Below are 14,326 nucleotides of genomic sequence, written 5' to 3'. Positions count from 1 at the left end.
GCTAACCTCCAGTTAGAACTGCCATCCTACTGATAATCCCAGTGGAGAAATCCACTGTTTGAAGCAAACTCTCCATTCAAGAGTTGCTCTATGATGTGAAAACTAAGGCATACTTATGGCTATAAGAGGAAAACTGGAGTATACACAGACTGCATGTACCCTGTGCAAAAAGAGAACCCAGCATGCTGCAGTCTTCACCTTATACCTGCCTTTCAGAGACTTTGAAAAGAAAAGTAATTTCCATACAACTCTTCTTAGTTTTATTTATGGTTTTTCAAAAGAATTCATGTTCTTTGCTAAAGGCAAGTTTAAGTTAACCATGGATGGTGAGCACTACTTCAGCTGAAATTATTCAACAAAATGTGTGCACACATTCCACAGAACTGAAGAAGGGCTTTTATACCAAAAGTTCATCTGTTCTTTCCCAACTATATGAATTATTCTAATAAAATATACTGTCTTTCCTACAACCTTGCCTTGCAGATATATAAACTGTCACATAAACTTTATGATTATTCAATTCCCTCTTCTCCATAGGCCCCCATCTTCTGTTCAGTATTGGAGGAGTAGAAATTCACTAAATAGATCAGTGGTAGAGAGTTAGAGAAGAGATGTGAAAAAAAACTGCAGAAATGAAGGAACATATGCTTTCTCCTCACCCCCACCTGCTGCTTAGCCTACTCACTGTCAATAGCTCAGAATAGGAAAGGAGTGAGACAGTCTCCCAGCTAAAAACAGGGTTACATCTGCAAAAACCCAAGTCTGATTAATGTGTCACTAACACTTACATGACCATGGCCATTTAAGTGCATATGTAGGAATGTTTTTATGAATTTGACTTTGTTTCTCCTGATATAAGTTGACCTGGTACCAAACTTCCTATGTACGTCAGCTAAGCAATGTTCTAATGTTAATTCGCATAGGAGAAACTGTACTTGGAGTTGGTTAACTTCTTTTTTTTTTTCTTATTCAGCCTTGATCTGGACTTTCCAGTAGAAATATATTTAATTCGTATTTCTAATCTCTGCTAGTTACTAGGATAAGAAGTACCACAGTTCATTAAGCTTTCAAAATGTTATCAGAACAAAGTGATCACAAGGAAACAAAATGTGCATGTTTTAATAAGTGACATTTCTCATAGCTGGCTCTTGCCAGGAGTAAACCTGCACAGTCCAGGGTTTCATAACTTCACATCAAATCATAAAACAAAGGAAAAGCTTTCATATATCACAAAGAATTATTGCTAATTCAAAAATTATGAGTTTGAAGATAGAAAGCAAGCATTCTTCAACTGATTTCTCATTATTCTTACTAGTTTTATCTAATGGATATGTTTGAGAAGTAAATGAAGTAGGCAATTTGGTACCTGAGTAGACTTTGATCAGGAGAAAACTAGATCTGATGCTATTTTTTTGCCAATTTTGGAAATGAAAATTTATGACATTTTAACAGGGAGTGAGAAGATGTGCAAGGTTTTTTATGCTCCAAAACAACATCTTCTTCCTGTACACACTGAAATGCAAGGATTTGCAGCATCCTTTACTACTGTATGCATGGAACTGGAGACAAAGGAGATATTCAATATTTTGCATTATAATTACTTCCAAAGGTATACTTGTTTGTATAATATGTATGATGTTAGGTTGGTCTCTGAGCTGTACAAAGTCCCTTATCTCCTGTCAGCAGATTAAATACTTGCACTGGAGGAACAGACCTCACTGGTAAATCAGAGAGTGTTCATTCACATTTTTTCAGCCCTCTGGTATGCAGTGCTGTCTCAGCTGTTTTGAAGGATTACCTTTGCATTGATTCTTTTCCTCATGGAGAATATTACTCAAATACAGCTAACAGGAAGGGAATTTACCAGCAACCCTCCAATGCAGAAAACAGAAAAGCCTGTACTATAACAAAAGCACTTCCTAGTGAGTACAGTACTGGACAAAGAGTCAGTGCCATTACCTGTGACTGGACTTTTCAAATAACAATGACAAAGGTATGTGTAAGAAATGTTTATGGTGGAATTTCTAAAAATCCTCTGCATTGAGCCAATTTTCTCCCTAAAAGTCAACTAGCATTTTCTTATCAACTGTTACAAGAAGAAGTACCACTGCAGACAAATGCTGTAGAATAATGTTGCAAATGTTCCTACCAATTATGTTCTTTGGCTAGTTCCTAAGATGCTATCTTTCTATTAAGCTCTGAAGGGTCACCTAGGTACTGTAGGCACAGAATGGCTTTCAGATTTTCCAAGAATATCCTATGCGCTTTGCTGATTTGCTGCTTGTAAAAGATGTCTACTCCACTGCCATCTGGCAAAAAGTCTGAGGTTTCTAAATCAGCATGTACTTCAAGATCTGATGAAGACAAATAAAATTTCACAAAAAAAGTTGTTTAATTACATTTATTTGTATTCTTTGTAAGCAGGGGTACATATTTTGCCTTAGTAGGGAGAGATTAACAGAAGGGATTTCTGCAGAAGATTTTTTTGCCACTAGAACACATTCTTTTCGGGTTTAATTTGTGATAGATTTGAAGGGCAAAGGTTGTAGATATTTTAATTTCAGCTTGCTGATTACACTTGTTACGCAGATGGTGAAGATTAGAAGAAATCATTTTGTGAAAATGAGATTTAAAATAAAATTAACCAGACAAGCTTTTCAATAGCTGCAAAAATTTTGTCAGTTATTCTCTAAATATCACACTTGCTTTAATTATAACTCACACTGCAGTGCTTCAGTCATCATTAAATACAAATGGAAATGCAAAGATGACAGTACATATTCCAGAGTTCCTAGAGGTGGATGAATCCATGAAAAGATTAGGATCTTTGCCTTATGTGACAGCAAACAGAGAATCCATTTGGTGTAAGAACACAAATATGAAAGGTCTCTGCTAAAGGAATGAGGGCACACTATCATCCATACCCAAAGACGGGAAAAGGAAGACAGGACAAGAAGTAACAGATTTAAATTGCAGCATGGAAACTTCAGGTGGACATTAGGCAACCCCTCTGCACTCAGAAGATAATAAAGGACTGGAAGAGGCTGGCAGATGAGGTTGTGGAGTCTCTATGGTCCAACCATAGTATCCACTTTCTTCCATCAGCAAATCAAGCTGAGTCTTTCATTGTACCTGCAGTAATAGCTGACAAAAATACTGTCTGGAAGATCTCAAAGATACTATATTCTTACTGCTTTTATGGGGTGAAAGATGGTTAGTGCAATAAGAGAAAGGCTACAGCATAAACTCATGTTTACTAAGACCCAGAAACAAGCCTTAAGAGCCACTAGAAATTCTCTTCACTTGTTTCCACGTTGCTATACTTTGGACTCCTGCTGGTTTTAGTTTAGGTAATGGTCTGTCATAGAAAGGCTTTCTGAAAATCAGATAAGCTCTTCACAAAGGCTTTTCTGGAAAGCTTAGTTACAACTTCAGAATTAAACCATGGCATGCAAGTCAGATAGAGTATTTCCCTGTGAAAGCTGGAAAAGGCATTCCTTTGAACTGTTTTTAATATGCAGTGCATTTTGCTGCCTTTCATCACTGCACCCAAAGTCAAGTATTTTCCTATAGTTTCTTGATTGTTTTTTTTTCTGTTACCTCTATTTCATTCACTTTTGGATTTATACATATGCATCTTTACACAAACATGCATTTACATGTGGGGGAGAGGAGTTCAGTAGCCTCATTTGTTAAGAAAATGAAGCATAGGTGTCCATAATATTTGTTTGGCCACACCCCTACATTTTTTGAACCAGTTGCCCAGTGTAGATTGGCCAACCAAATCTAACAAAGGATAAAGACTCCCTAAGATATAATGGTACTACAATTTTATATGAAAATTAATGACCAGATAGAATGCCTTCAGTAAAAGACAGGCTACAGGGTGAACTCATGTTTACCAAGTCCCAGAAAAATGACTCAGGATAAAAACATGATAAATGCCTGTAACCATGGAAAACCTTCAGCTGGAGTTCATATCTTGATGCCAATGAATTCAACCATGAGACAAAATCCATAGGAAACCAAGCTTCAGTAGTTCTGCTGGCCACAGTAGTACTTTTTCTATTGACTAGCTTTTAATATTAATATTTTTGCTACTTATTCAATTCTGTGGTTTTTCTTTTTCTGGCTATCTATCTCCAGTATCTGATCACTCGTTTTTTCAAAATTTGCTCATTTCTTCATACATGCATGTAGGGAAAAAGAACTTTAATAACTAAAGAATAAGTATATGTTTTTCCTGGAGGTGTCCTAAAGCCAAAGATTGCTTAAATATTCTGGTGGCCAGACTAAAGCAATGCTCTTCAAACATGCCATCCAATGCAGTAGTCCTAACACCCAGCTGAATACTTTAGTATGTCTTTTCAACACGTTCATTCATTGATTGAAAGATACCATACTCCATGTTCATACATACTGTCTTGTTCAGAGAAAGGCTATTGAGTGAATGAAGTATTAATAAAATTCAGTTGGCATGACAAGTGAGCCATTAGTATATTCTCAAAATATATAATTTTATCTTTTCTTTATATCTTTTTAATTAAATATCAACTTTTGAAATAATTATAAGGGCCTCTAACTGTAGATTGGAGCTAGTTTTGCAAGTAGTTCTACTTAAGTCAGAGCCCTTCTGTGGAGTCATTTATTCTGTTCAGCCAGATCAGATTCTGAGTCAGTTCATACACATCTACTGATAACACAGACTATAGACTCTGCAGCTGCAGAATTTAATGCATTCAAAGTATCAGTGTCAGAAAAAAGGGTATTACTATTCATTGTTACTGATATCTGCTTCAAAGATTCAGCAGCAAAAGAATGCAATCAACTTCCTGAATGTTTAAAAACAGTTCAAGTTAAGCATTTTTCTTTTCACTTCGCAGTTCAAAACATGCATGTAAAAATAAAAGCATGTGACATATGGCGATTTTTTCTGTTATCTCAAAAAAATACTTGAGAATTTACATTTATCTACATAAATATATATCACATTATATTTTTTTAAATAAATCACCAACAACTTAATCTAAATTAGACTCTCATTTTCTAAACATTTTTGAGAAGCCGATATCAGTAAAACAGTCAGGAATAACACCTGGAAGATGAGCATTACTGGTTAGAGGATTAAGGCAGAGTTGAATGGCTTCCTTTGTGAAATAACAGCCTTGGTTCTCTAAAAACACAGATTGCTGTTTGCTGCTAATGGGTGCCTTGAGTAGCATTACAGCAAATTGTTTTCCTTGATGGTATAAACTGAATACACAGAAAACACGAACACTTAGTTAAAATGTTAGCACATCAAAAGTCACTAAAGGAAAATAACTGTTTTCCAGAAAAGGGCTTTGTATGATCATAATTGAACTATTTCTGTTTTAGTGAACTTGTGCCATTTAAAAAGGGAAGCAGAACCAGATTTTCTACTGACATGCTGATTGCATAGTCATTCTGCAGCAGAACAAAATGAACGTTGACTGTGACTAAATCACAGTGGCAGGAATTAATCAACTGTTGGCCGTTGGGCTGCAGGATCCAGTGTGGTCCCCAATGGAAGTCTAGAGAGCTTCAGGCCTTGCCCTGATTTGGACTTCTAGATACATCTGCTTACAGCAATAGGGTTATCAGACTGTTTTGGCTACCTCTTCCTACCTGACTCACCTCACTTCGCTTGTGTTGTACCTGCGCACTATGAGATTCTAGCAGGGCAATGCAGTACTACAAGAAGGTAATACTTATCACGAGTTAATCTCCTACCATCTGGCTGAACTCTTTCCATGGAACACATTAACTCAAAGGAATTACAGAACATATTTTAGTAGAGTAGTTTAAACCTCTGTAATGTTCCATTGACACAGCATGAAGTGCAAGGTGATAAGGATTATGGTCCTTGGGCTCAGACTTGGGTTTACTGATTTTCATAACCTGTTTTTTCACAAGGATAAATCTCTATATTCTGTTGATACAGTTTATGTTTGTCTTTTGTTTCAAAGAAGAAAGTCAATCCTTCCCAAAGTCATAAATAAAGAAAAAATCTGTTTGACTTACTGTAGATCAGATCTCAATATAAACAAACTATAAGCAAGGCTGTGCATAAAAACATATAAAGACCTCTCAGATATATGTTTTTATTTACAAAGTATATGAAAGAACTCTATGGCTATCCTAGTGAAAGTGATTTAAATAAAATGAAACCAAGAACATATTAGGAATCTTCCAAAGAAAAGTAGAAAATACTTTGGCACCTTGGAATAAGGTTAAAAAAGGGTGAATTAAAATTAAAAAATTCACCTCTCACTGCAAATTTGTTTCCTAATGGAAGTAGACACAGATCAAAATCCTTTCATCAGAATAAATCTATTGGATATAACAACTATGTAACAACATAAAAATAGGGACCTGCAAAATATTTAAAATGTATGTATTCCTTTGCCTGGATTATGAACTATAGTAATAATCAAGACTTCTAAATATATACAGTCTGGATATAATTCTGCAGTCACATATGTATATCAACTCACACAAAACAGTCAGTTTCACCTTAAGAAATTTACAGTCCAAATAATTTTCTCAAATATTAGATCAATGCTGGAGCATTTGGGGTGCATGTTTTAATTGTTTTCTGGATTCCACTTGAGCTAGAGAACAAAATATGGAAACATTTCAATCAATTGGTCTCAGATTGTTGAAAGATTACAACTTCTTTTTTCCTGACCACTCCATTAAGTTTTGGTAATGAAAACCATTACTACTCCTATCCTTTCCTGTCACCTGCATCAGCAGTAATTAATCTCCACCGACTGAAGAGCATAAAGGTAGCCTGGTGCTTTTATAACCTTTTTTTCCCCCTGTGTTATAACGATTATGTATTTAAAAAGATGCCAGAGAACATCTTTAGGAGGGAGAGGATTCAATATGAGAACTTCTGAATCTAGTTCAATGCCAGGTCTTATCTGGCAGTACTAGAGAGGGGGTAAAAAATAAATCTTGATTTATATAGCTCTCCTTAATGTGTAAGATTGTAACCACATCACTGCATGGTGAAATGAGCTGCCAAGTACAGCATGCCTGTCCTATCTAATGTATGATATAGATAAGCTTCCTTAAATACTTAATGCTAATATGCTCCATGGCCCTTTATGAAGTTACTTGAAGCCACAGAAGAATTTGCAGCATCTTCTCTGAAGACAGACGTTTTAATTTAGTGATTATTTTTAATAATTTATATAACAAAATTTTTAATAAAATAAATAATCAATAAGCATGTATTTTTTCTTATACTATCATCTTCAGCATAGAAAAATTGCCTTAAAAGTCTGGTCTACACTGCAAAGGCTTATTGCCAGAAACTTTATTTTGTCACTAAAAGTATAAATACAAATCTGATGTAAGCAAGTAAAGCCCAGTTTTTGTCTTTTCCAAATCAAATCTAGCTTCCCAAACAACAGAATTCTTTCAGCCAACATACAATCACCAAAAATACTGTTGAAAAATAACACTGGCTCCCAGTGTTACTTTATATAAACTCCCAGCTTCTGTTTGTAGTCAGAGCCAGTCTTCTGAGTCCCATCTCTGAGAAACCACTCAAATCCATCACTAATTTCTTTGATAAAAATATTCATCAGTTGTCCTGAAACAGCTGACATAAAAAAATCAGATAGCATTTTTGTTAAAGTCTATTTTTAAATAATTTGAAACTTTCAAACAGTAGATAGCATCTTCTCCAGTTACAAATCCATCTAATGAGGCTGGATTTTGTCAGCAAAACAGCCAAGTATGCACAGGAACATGGCAATGACCTATCATACAAGTTCTGTTATAGTGTTTTGTACAGGATGGCCTAGTGCAGCCTTTTGGCACACAAAAAAAAAAAGATGATCACAAAGGAAATAGTTCCTGTTGGTCATCCTGATGCCAGGAACTGCTCACGTACAACTGTCCAACCGCATATATCTACACTGAAGTACTGCTTAACCAAAAACGAGGAAATTCTCCATCTTTCATTGAAAGGGAGGCTGTTGTGATTCTCCTAAGATAAATGGCAAGAAACCACCAGGTAGAAACATGCACACAGTTTACTGTGGAGCAGCTGACCCATGTTCATTTGTTATACTGTGGTGACCTGCTGGTATATCACAGGCTACATACATGAGGAATGGGAACTACAATGCTAGCCTTGATCTCTGGTTAAATATAAGATTTCAGTCTCTCTCTAGTCTGGTCCACACAGGAATTATTTATGGATATAAAGATGTCAGTACTAGGATCAGTGATAATTTTTAGAAATGTATGAGTACATATCATAAAATGGATACAGCTATGCCAGTATTAAAATGCTTTACAAAAGCACAGTTTATTCCCCCACACCCTCCTGGTAAGGAAAAATGTGTACCAAATGAATACATTTATACAAGCATTTATCCACACATGCTGAATATCTGTTAGTAAGCAGTGTAAAGGACACTATCCTGAGCTGCTTCTACTTTTAAGTTACAGTTGTGAAGCAGAGGGACATGAACACAAAAAAATTAACAAAAACTCTTTTTGAAAGGGGGCTTGTCGAAGACAAATAAATTATCAATACAATAGAAGAAAATTGCTGGGGGTGGGGGGGAGGAACCCAAAAAACAAAAACCATCCCAAAACCAGCTGGAATTAAAAGAAGCAGTGAAAATAGAAAAAATTTTATTTATTTCAGCAAAAGTCCTTCAAAATTATTGTTTAAAAATATGTGAAGAGCATTCTTTCCCAGTCAGATTTTCTAAAGAAAGAATTTCAGGACTTCAGGTTCAGACATCAGCATGGAAAAAAAAAGCGATGAACAGAATCAAGGCGTCATCTAGCGGCTACTCTTTTAAACACACAGTTAAGGCGGCATCCTGTGGTTTTATTTTTCCTGTCCTCTCCACAGACTCAAAGCAAAAAAATACTGTAATTATTGTAATTTTGTATCTCCATAGTAAATTGAATAACATTCTTATACCTTTTTAAGAACAGAACTATTAAGACAATGTGTGTAGTCTAAACCACATGGCAACTTTCTAAGTGCTTTTACTTTGAGGAGATTAAATTCCAATTTCCATAGTGGCTACATATTATTAAAATTCATCAGTTTTAATTTGGATAGCCGTATAAAAATAGTACATATCCATTTTTAATAGGAGAATTCAATGTGCCTCTTCATAAAGGATATAAAGCCATGGTGACAATTGTTATTACTAATCAGTGATTGTTATTACTAATTGGAATGAGGGGGGGAGTCAACTATGTGTCAGAGAAAGGTAGCATTTTCAAGAAGAGTGATGTAAGAGGAGTTTAACCAGAAACCTCTAGGAATAAAAGCCCAAACTTTTTTAGCTTGATCCTCACTCATCCACAGATTATATACTTCATCTTTGAGAGTTAATTTGTCCAGAAGATCTGAATGCTGCAAATCCTATGTGAGGTTCCATTTATATAATACATCGACAAAGGACTGAAAAGCTAAAAGCATTAATTTCAGCAGTCTGAATTTAAAAATTTAAATGTTGGACAGGGATGGTTGTGATAACTTGCAGTCTTTAGACTAGATGAAGAGGGTACACAGCACACGCTGTTACTATCGAATTACATATATGACAGTATCTGAAAAAAATAGCAATTCAGATTCTACTAAAAACAGGAAAACAAAAGAAGCAAAGCTTATATAGGACTTGTAAATATAAATACATTGTTACATTTGCCTCTGGCAATACATTATTTATGTGTGATTATTATAAAAGAGCAAGCTTTTATCACTGTCTGCTCTCCTACACAAATAACTTGTTACTGTGTCACTGAAGAACACTGATATACATTCAGTGCTACAGAAATGCCATATAAAGTCCTGTGACTGCTAATTGTTTGAACTATAGTGCAAACTGAGAAACTATGTAACCATGTAGCTCATCACGAAGATAAAGAGGTCTTAAACTTTCCTAAAAAAAATACCCAAATATTAAAACTATTAAAAACAAATAAAAAATAAAATGAAATTTTTAAAAAGCTTCAAACCTGGTGACAGAGCCACCATTTGACTGGTATCTCTTGAGACAATTGTTCTGGGTTACAGTCACATTGTGGGTTTCTCAAAGCTTCTTCTGACACCCTGCATAAATTAGCTTGAGCTGAAAACAAAACTCAGTAGCAGGGTTTTGGTTTTTGTGTGCCTAGCACACCACAAGCCTGACCTGCATTTGAGTCCGTGGTGAAACAACTGCTACCAAACTATTAAAAAAACGGATTGCCCATAGCAAAGCATTAGGTCATGTGGCATGAGTGCCTAAGCAATAAGATCTTAGTAACAAGCACGAGTGCTACTCTAACCTCAATTTCCTTCTTTTTGTTTGTTGAGAAAATACACAACTGAAAGATAGCGTCTTATATCATCACAATCCCATAAAAGTAGTTTTAACATCATTACTGTTCCTTTGAAACAGATTCTAATGTAGCATATTTAAACATCAATACTGTTTTGTCATTTTAGCCAAATAAAAGACATTTTGGTTCTGTATTGTTATGTACATTGTATATGCAGAGATTATATCAGAGGCTGAAACCTCATCTCTGCATCTGGAAAACACAAAACTGCCTGATCAAGAGAAAACAACTTTGTTCATTCACAACTAAAGGTCAATTATTAAAGTCTGACCACTAACCTTTCACATTGACTAAGTGTCCAGAGTACTGTTCTTGAACTCCCCTTTTTTACCACTTTGTATCTGGATAAAAAATAACTCTACATCAATCATGCCTAACATCAATAGAAAACAAACACAGTATTTTCAATCCAGAGTGCTGACAACAGATCATTCTGATGACTGGTAATACTATGCAATAAACATTTTTTGCAAGTTTATGGAAAACCCTATGCTGAATCATCTTCCATGCACACTCCAACACTGTGGTCAACAGTGATAAGGTAGTAGTATATAATGGCAATTCAAAGTGAAAAGGAATCAATAGTTTTGTCCTAAAATCATGAATATTGCTATAGAGAATTTTAAGTAGCTATTGGTCTGACATTCCTTAGATAAGAAGAAATCATTTTATAGGTTTTCTAATTCACGTTATCTCAAAACTATATTCAGGGCAAACTAAACTGCTTGCTGCATCAGATCTTAGAAACAGTTTGACAGATAGGTTTAAAGAAGAGCACAGAAAATTGAATAAGTTTATCTGGAGCCTCAAAACTCAATAAAAGAATATTAATACCAACATTCAACTATAGTGGAAGGCATTGTAAATCTGATAAAAAAAGAAATTTTATGCTCTGAACTTGGAATACCTGGGAGGATATGTACTGCTGCATTCCAAACCACTTCTGTGGTTTCAAGGCCTGCCCTTTTGCCACCAATCTTAATGGAAGTGGAACCATGTCAGAATTGTGCCTATGGCCTCCAGAAAATAAAATGCATAGAAGCAAGAATTAATAAATCAGAAATATTAGCAGGTCAATCATTCCTGCTAAATGATTACATAAGTGACATAAAGATAGCACTTACCTAATGAATCAAATGTACTCAAAAAATCTGTAGCATAAAAGGGTAGGAACTGGAATCTTTATGTCACGTACAACACTTTGTTCACTCTCAATTATAAGAATTTTTTGTCAGAGTTCCCTGGTTTTGGACATCTCTCTCCTCATTATTAGCGTGTGGGCAACTTACTGTGCTATCATGGTTAATATTTTATGTTGTATTTTCTGCTTAAATGAAGTCCATATCAGATGCTGCTAAAAATATTGATGATTATCCTGTTGATGATTTTAAGGAAGTTGGTATTTTGTGCTCCCTTAATACCTTTTTAAAGATGACTAAAACTGTCTAGTGAAACTTGAAAATACAAGCTGACATAGGTCCCTTATCCAGATAAAAACTTCTAATACAAAAAAAAAATCTAAACCCACACAGCTGAAGTTTGGCAGAATTATAAGTTGAAAAGGCAGGCCTGTAATGAAAGTGTCAGGTGATATTATTTTAGATGACTTCAAATATAAAACTTCCAATCCCTTCTTTACATACTGCAGTATCTATTTTCTCTGAATGTATCACATATGATTGTATTTGAGACAACAACCATTTTTTGAAACTATCAGTTTATGCACCATCAGGCTGCTACTGGCAGGTTGCAGGTTTTGAAGAGAATGGGATTGTTTCTCTCTAATATGAACTCTATGGTTTTGACAGTTCTGCTAAAAGTTCTAATTTCTTTACTGACATTTAATTCATCATTATCTTAGTGAGTTCAATACTTTGATCTCTGTATGCATCAGGACTGTATCCAAGGCTAGTGTGTTTCCAAGAGAGTGAGAAGAGACAAAGGCTGGGCATCTCGGACAGAGAGACAAACTGCATTCCCCAACAGCGCTGTATCCCTGATCAGCAACAAAGTGAAATACTATAGTTTCAAGGGAGCTTTTAATTCAGATTTACAGTGGGGTTTGTCTCACAGCTCTGCCACCTACATGTTAATAACACTCTTTCTTTAAACCCACTGTGTTCCATCAGTCTTTACTATCTTCCAAGTTAAGGGTGCAATGAGTTTTACTTCAGTTCACTGCACTGCAAGTATTAACTCCTGGCAATGAACAGCACTTCACATTAATTTTGCATATGAAATAAACACTTTATAATACTATAGAGGTGACCTAAATACATAAAAGCCTCTGTATATTCTAAAAGAAAGGATCTAATGAGAACAATACAGCAATTCAGGATAGAGAGAACACACAATACTTAGGGAATTAGTAAGCCATCCATAATACTACCTCAAGATAATAAAGTTAGTCAAGCTCAGAAATGCTGGCAAACTGAGCCCCAAAGTGAAATGCAGTGATCCTGGGAGGTGCCATATATCCCCATAAAGAAAATAAGCCATGGCTGAAGCCTGGAGAAACAATTTACATAACAGGGATGGCGTCCTGGGTAGAAAAATCAAGGCAAAGAAATACTGGACCCTCAGGACTGAGCTGCCTACTGCAACAAGAGCAGCACACACTATATTTATTACACCAGGTATAGATCTAAGAGCATCTGTTAGATTTTTGCCTGAACATGAACTTCCAAGCATGTAGAATGAGCCATATGGATATGGCTCTGAATTTCAGACCTCTAGTCTTTACCTCAGACAAAAAGTAAGTGGACTGATGTTTTATTGTTACCTTCCCCTTCTCTGTTGAAGTTAATTTGGTACAGTGAGGATAAATTATAGGTGCTTGTGATCGGTATCCTAGACTACTTTAACCTTTTCTTTGGAAGAACAATATTGTACTATTTTTTAAATTAAAATGCTCTATCCTGTTTCCAGGAAACTTTATATTGCATACAAATTCAAAACTGCCAATAATTTCATAGCCAGAAGGATCTAAGCTGAAATCTCAGAAAAATAAGGTCAAATGGATTGGCTATCCAAAAAGCAAAAGCCTTGCAAAGAAGAAATTACCAGTAGGCTGAAACAGTACCATAGTTGCTTCCTCCTTACAACTGTCATATCTCTTGCTGCAGTCCCATTATAGCTGCTGTGTTTCTAACTAAATCACCAACAATAAAAATGTGTAGAATTCCTCTACTGCAGACTCCAGTTCATTTTTTAGCTTTCAAAATTTAATGTGTTAGAATGCAGTTTCTCCAACTACCAGCGCTTAGCTGGCCAGTTGTTTAGAACAGCCTTTTCTTGTAATAAAAAAGCTACTTTTTAATGCTTTGTGTTGAGATGTTTCAGGAGATTTAAAAGTAGCTTTGCTACTTTGCTACAGGAAATGTGTCCTGCAACACCATATTACCAGTTCCTTTATTATACACTTCATACATGTGCATAACCACACTTCACAGAAATGCTGGTTTTTTTAAGAAGGCAGTTGTAGAACAGTACTAGATACTGCATTGTAAATATTCTGTACAGCTTTATTCCGGTCTCTTAAGGAAGCAATACCTGTGATTGCACTCTACTGATCTTTAGCCATCTCATGTTTTGCCCTACATCATTCTCTTCTCCCCCCTTTCCTTTAGTTTTAAACATAACAAGTAACTACAAAAGTAACAGGAGATAGACAAACCCAAATTTGTGCCCTTCATCCAAGATAAAGAAAATGCTAGATTTTTTTCAGGCCCAGGAGGAAGTAGCTAAATGCCCAGCATGCATGTATGTTGCTCCAGGTAAACTGCAGCAAGTGCTACTGCATAGTCAAGCAGGCAGCAGCATGAAAGGGGCAATGAGGAACTTAGAGAAGGGCAATACCCCCCAAGAAGCAAAGTTTCCTCTGTTCCACTACTCTGGAAGAAAACTTTGTGTTGGGTTTTTTACTTGAAAAGTA

This window comes from Falco peregrinus, chromosome 12 (genome assembly GCF_023634155.1).
Source record: "Falco peregrinus isolate bFalPer1 chromosome 12, bFalPer1.pri, whole genome shotgun sequence".
NCBI lineage: Eukaryota > Metazoa > Chordata > Aves > Falconiformes > Falconidae > Falco > Falco peregrinus.
Note: the sequence above shows the minus strand (reverse complement) of the source record.